At 36.2% G+C, this 6,504-nt stretch overlaps 1 protein-coding gene across 4 annotated transcripts in view; it reads right to left on the reverse strand.

Annotated features, from left to right (window-relative positions):
• eya1 (EYA transcriptional coactivator and phosphatase 1) overlaps window positions 1-6,280 on the reverse strand; it is a 62,272-nt gene extending 55,992 nt beyond the window's left edge. For all 4 annotated transcript variants that reach the window (XM_036558507.1, XM_036558506.1, XM_036558505.1 and 1 more), the window contains exon 1: window positions 5,772-6,280. The gene's annotated coding sequence lies outside the window, so the exon portion shown is untranslated. The remainder of the gene's footprint in view (window positions 1-5,771) is intronic.
• Window positions 6,281-6,504: the final 224 nt, after the last annotated feature.

A 6,504-nucleotide genomic window follows, 5' to 3' on the forward strand; every position in this document is an offset into this window, starting at 1 on the left:
CTCTTGCTCCAGCCATGACCTTTACCGTCCAAAAAGAAAAAAAACCTGCCCTATACACGTACAGCCCAGACCTGCCTTCCTCACACGGTTCACTGCTAAACCACGAAGAGGGAGAAGTCTCAAAAATCACAGCATGAGCATATATAGGGCATACACACATACACAAACATACTTAACATATATGAAAATCATTTATAATGGATAAATAATTATTTACACTAGTTTCCAAATAATTTATAGTAGATACCAAATTAACCATCATAGCTTATGTTGAATAATTCGTAGTAGATACTGAAAAAATTGTAGTAGTTAATGAATAATTCACACTTGTTACAAAAATAAATAAACTGAAGTAATACATTTTATTGAAGTGAAAATGATGTACACATTCAAATTAAGTGAAATCAGTGTATTATCTTTATTCAGTATTTTAATTTAGATACTTATTATTCATTATCTACTATGGATTATTCAGTTACTACTATGAATTATTCAGTAACTACTATGAATTATTCCACAACTATGCAGTAAAATAAATGTAATTTCTACTTTTTGAGAATAACTGACTACAGTTGCACTTTAAAGGGTTAAGGACACTGAAGGTGACTCTGATGACCGTAGATGATGAGGAGCGATACGAAGAGTGAAAACAGGAGAATAAAGTACTGGTGGATGGAGATTAGTGAGCATATGAAGCAGAGAGCGTGTTGCTTTTGGCTTCACCCTGAAACGTCTGTCTCTCTACCAGCAGGTGATTCTCTCCAGGTGAGGTGGGGGGAGGGAGGGGGAGGGGCTTAAAAAACAGCAAAAACAAGCTCTTCTCCCACACGGCTGAATATTTACTGTTTAAAAAAAAGGAGAGAAGAAGAAGAAGAGGTGCATTCAGCATCTTTGATGTTGGTCTGAATTGAACCTGAACAGAGCAGCTTTGAAGCTCCACAACAAAGAGAAGCGTCTCAGCAAAAAAGCCAAGCGCGCGTCACTCTTGAGTGTTTGCTCGGGTTTTTGTCTCGCTTTGCTTGTTTCCAGAACTGCGTTTACACACACACACACACACACACACATGCTGATGCCAAACACTTTCATTCTGAGCAACATAAAAAAAAAGAACAGAAGAGATTGAGATGTGTCACTGATTCTTCACGGATAAGAGCAGAGAAAGTGATGGAAAGTGATTTTTAACTAAACTCAAACCTAAACATATGCAAATTTGCATTGATTTGAAAAGCATGCAGATTAAAACAACAATAACTGAAAAATGAAACCATTTATGCCAAAATCGTACTGTTTATCCCTCCCTGGGTTTATATTAAAGATGCATGTTTTTTTTTTTTATTATTATTTTACTGCATTTTCTCAAAGTTTTAATAAACTCAGCCTTAATCAAATGCAAATTTGCATTTAATTGAAAAAATAGCAATAACTGAAGAAATTAAAGGGATTTTTTTTTAAGTCCAACTGCAGTTTATAGGACTTTTCCTTTATAGGCCATACAGACCATTTCAATTTGCAAAAATTGCATTTCAATGAAAAAATGGCAAATTCAAACAATAACTAAAGAAATGTAACAGTTTATCCTGAAATCTTATCCACACTTGGTTTTATTTTGTAAGCGATAAAGTGCGTATCAATATCAATATCAATTTTACACCACATTCTTAACTGTTTTAATAACTTTAACATCGAACAAATGCAAAATTGCATGTAAGTGAAAAATGATGGCAGTTTTATAGCTATATATATATATTATTTTTAAACTTACATAACTCAGAAATTGGACTGAATTTAAATAAAAAAGGGACAAATCAAAACAACAATTGAAACAAATTGGACTTAAGTGAAAAAATGGTGAATAAAAACAACAATAAATAAAGAAATATGACAGAAATCTCCCACTTTATGTATATTTTCTGGTCCATGGACTGCATATTCCTTTCAATTTTACATCTCAACCTTAAACAATTGCAAAACTGCACTGAATTAAAAAAAAAACATCAGATTAACGCATCAATAACTGCAAAAATGCACCAGTTCCTCCAGAATTCTCCCAGTTTACCAGCCTCCAGTTTTATTTTATAGGCCATAGGGTGCATATTCCTTTCCAATTTTATAGCTCACGAAAACCATGTGTAGTTTGCAAAAACAATGCTTTAATCAAAATAACTTTAAAATAACTAATCCCCACTTAAGCTGGTCAGCTGAATCCACATGGTGGCCCAGGAAAAATAAATCTACTCGCGGAGAATGTCGATGTAGACAACAATTGGACACAGATGTGAGTGGAATTAGACACAGTTTACAAAAACGCTACGCTGCACTTGTCTCTGAGTGCTCGGACGCTAAAGAGAGGCGGCCGGTTGAGTCGTTCAGGAAACTTAGGAGAATATGAACATCTCAGGTTTAAAAAAAAAAAACAATTAAAAGGTGCTTTGAGTGATCAGACAGGACTAAATCAGCTTGTCCTTTTTTGTGCTGAAAGCAAATTAAATGTGAAGTTACAATGTAAAACCTGATCAGAATTTCTCAATATAACAAAATCTTCATTCAGGATAATAGATCAGACTCAAAGTCAAGCCTAAATAGAAGCAACCCAATAAAAATCCTCACCGGAGCGCACCAGAACGGGCACTGTTCCGGAGGGTCGGAACATTAAGGGCGCAGCAGGGCACTTTCCATTGTTTCTAATGCAGATTAAAGCCTAATATGTAATTAAAACGTTAATTCCTGGCAGATGTGGCTCATTTTGTTGACATGCAATTTGTCTCTCTGCGTTTTATTCGCTCTGACATGCAGCAGTGAAAAGCTACACGAGAATCTGTTAATGCTGAACCTCTTCAGGCTCTGAAATGATTTCCAGAAGGCCGCTTCATTTTGAACGGACCTCCAGTGAGATTCCAAGCCCTACCGCAGTGCAAATTAAACATAATAATAACAATAATAGTAATAATAAGATTAATAAATGCTAAAGTGTGATTTGCTTTCCAAAAAAAAGATGAAACATTGCAAAAATATAAAGATGTTGAATGCAAACTGTTTCTATTTTTAAGCTCAGACTGAATTTAAAATCTGAATAAAGTGCAAGCAAATAGATTTCAATTCCCAGTTGCCTTTATTTGCTTCAACGATTAGTGTGAACTTCAAAAGAAGCTAAAAAGACAATTATTCTCAATTCATTTGCAATTTACCTCTCCAGTTTTAAATGTAGCAGCGATATTGTAACAGTGCACACTGTACATTCAGCTCCTTTTAAAGCCAATTACACATCTGAACTGAACTGAATTAGCCTGCAATTCCCAGTCAATTCACAATTTTGCGCCTCTGTTTACGTAAACAAAGTGCCTCAACAAACACTAGCAGGAGACACTTCCTGTTCCCGTGGCAACCTTTTTTTTTCCCCGAGACAGTCCGAGCGGTGTTAATATAATGGCACCCTGCTGTATTTACCAAACAGCCCTGAGCGGCTAATGACTCGGCAGCCCTTCAGCTCTTCAGCTCTGTTCCTCTCACTGCGTCTCACAAACAGGATCAATTAACCCTCTACGTCTTTCACCATGCACCATTTGCGGCACTCGGATGGACGCAGGACGCTGGGCCTTCAGCAAACAGCACCGCTGACCATGACAGCTTATCAACCAGCTCGGCTCGCTCAAACATTCACCTTATTAAAGCAAATACAGCCGCTCAACAAGCCAAATCAGGCAGCTCTTTAGCAAATAATTCGATACACAGGCCTGCGTGAAGAGAACGGAGGAATAGAATTCATCATCGGCTCCCACGTCAGACACCTTATTTTTAAACATAAATGTGTTTCAGTTTGAAATGAATTCAAAAATATGATCTTAATAAAACTTATGCACTTTAGTTTCTCACTCAATGACATTTTATCATAATTATGAAAATATTTTTAGACAATAAATGCTAATAATATACTTACTATATTACTTTTGAAGTACAATGAATGAAAAACAAACAAACAAATCTAAGTAAACAGCAAATGTGAGCTAATATGACAGAAATATTCATATTTTATCCTGAAATACTTCACTTTAGAATGAGCAGCTTACTTAAGTTAGCTTGAAATGACCTGGTTAATTTTACACCAGTACACCCAACTAATAAACTTTATCATATATTTTTTATTCATATGTAATCTTTGTTATCATATTTAAACCACAGTAAATCAAGGATCCAAAGGGTTAAATGCTAATTCAAGTCCAGTATCTGGTCTTATGCTTATTGAATCTAATTACAATGAAGTCTGATTAGAACTACAGTACTGCTATAGTACGTCAATGACTAAAGGAGGCTGTTTCAGCTATACTGCAACTTTATTGGTCATTTCACTTTATCAGGACATTTGCATGCTGGCTCTATGTGATTAAATAGAAATGTGTGGCATTAATTGAGTTGCATTAAACGTTTACACAACAATTTGTGTTTTTTAAGTGAAGTGTAGGAATAAAGTGTTCTAGAGGGACAGATAAGCACAATGTTAGCACCGTTAGCAGTTGGCTGAAGCCGTTCCTCCTCTCCGTACATTCCTGCTGCAGCAGATGGCACTGAACGTCAAACTGCTAGAACTCGAACTGAGCCGGTTTTGTTTACTGGAGAAACTTTTCTCCTCAACTTCACTCTTAAAACAAGATGAAGATTCCTCAGCGTTTCTAAGCTTTGCTTTAGGATCTTTGCATTATGTAAAAAACGTAAAAAAAACAAAACTTATTTTTTGACATTTTGTAATCTCTCATTTACAAAAATAGCTCTGTAAAGAACTGGATATGGACACTTTTGGGTTCTTTAGGGAACCCAAAAGAGATTCCATGGTCGCTTCAACTTTTTCAGCACCATTATTTTTGAAGTGTGTTTGCACTGAAAATTTAAACTTACTGAAAAGCAGGAACAGTTAAAGGAGCTGCTATTTTCAGTGCTATTGTTAATTTACACCTGTACACCTGTAGTAAAGTATTAAGGCCTGTATAAAGGTATAGCAGGTAAAGGTGGACGCGGTTAAAAGTGTAAAGGTAAATCTTATTAGGGGTTTATATGTGAGAAGCAAAATAAAGTGTTACTTGACTCACATTACAGCATTAGTTAATTTAAATGGATAATATAATATAATATAATATATACTCATGCACAAAACATTATGCAACCTAACGGTTCAACTAAATTTCATATTTCTGATAGTTTACTAAGTGGCCCACAGCACTTACAGTATTTATATATTTCCTATTCATTTTTATTATTTTTGCAATTTGTGTTCATTTTATTAATACAGTTTGCATATTTATATATTGTACATTGTTCAGCTTTGTATTTTGTCCTCACTGTATAATGCTTAGCATAAAATATTTTGAATATGTTATTGCAATACTTCACATAGTGATTTCTAATAACTATATCAGCACCAACTGGTGTAATTTTAATACTCTGTAATTATAAAGTTGATAAAATAAGTAAATAAAAGTCTAATCATGTCCTACACTTCTCTGTGAGGCAGATGATCTGTAAATTTAAAAAGCATGTTGTTTTTTTTGGTTTACTTTGGAAACATTTAGCAAAAATTAAGAAAATCTAAACCCTGTAGTTATTATTAGGTTATAAATGTGTAACGATGCCTCAATAAATGTTTTGCTTTCATCAAAACTCGTAATCTTGGTGGTTTGCCACTAGACTGAAATATATAACAGAAGTTGGTTTAAAAGAAGGAAGCCCATGTGGCCCATACAGAAACTGAAGAAGAGCTGATGCAGAACTGGAGCGGTACTCACTGCACTTCTGGTTGAATCCGAACGCGTTTTTATCCGTCTTTTCCTGCCGTTTTTTTCGGAGCGGCCGTGACTTCCTGAGCCAAACGGAGCGCGGGAGTGTGTTCCACAGAAAACTCTTCGCTTCGGACTCAAAACACGCAGATCACACACGCAGGCAGAGAGTCTTTTTCTTTTTCATTTTAAGTGTGAAAAAGCCATGGGGTCCACTTGCCGGGGCTCCGGTCGCTCGCTCACTGGATCTCTAGAGACCGACTCCCAGAGTGGGTGAGTGAAGGAGAGCCGTCCTCTTTACTGCTGCAGGGCAGAGAGCAGAGAGAGTCTGAGAGAGAGAGAGAGAGAGAGAGAGAGAGAGAGAGAGAGCTGGTAGAGGGAGAGGGAGTGGGAGGGAAGTTGGAGTTTTGAAAAGACAGAAAGTTTCTCTCTCTTCTGTCTCTTTCACTCACTCTTCTTTATCTGTCTTTTCCTCTTTCTCCTCTTTTTGTCCCCCTCTTTTTTCCATTCTCTCTCACTTTTCCTGTTTCGTTTCCTGTCTACTCTTTCTCTCACTCAGTCTTTCTCCTCTTGCTCTATTTCTGTTTCTCTCTCCCTCTTTCTCTTTCTTGTCTTTATCTCTCTCTCTCTCTTTTCTTTCTTTCTTCTCTCCCTCTTCCTCTCTCTTCTTTATAGTTCTTTTTTCCTCCCTCTCTCTCACACTATAGTTTCTTTCCTCTCTTTCTTCCTCTTTATTTTTCCT

Source organism: Colossoma macropomum, unplaced genomic scaffold, assembly GCF_904425465.1.
Source record: "Colossoma macropomum unplaced genomic scaffold, Colossoma_macropomum, whole genome shotgun sequence".
NCBI lineage: Eukaryota > Metazoa > Chordata > Actinopteri > Characiformes > Serrasalmidae > Colossoma > Colossoma macropomum.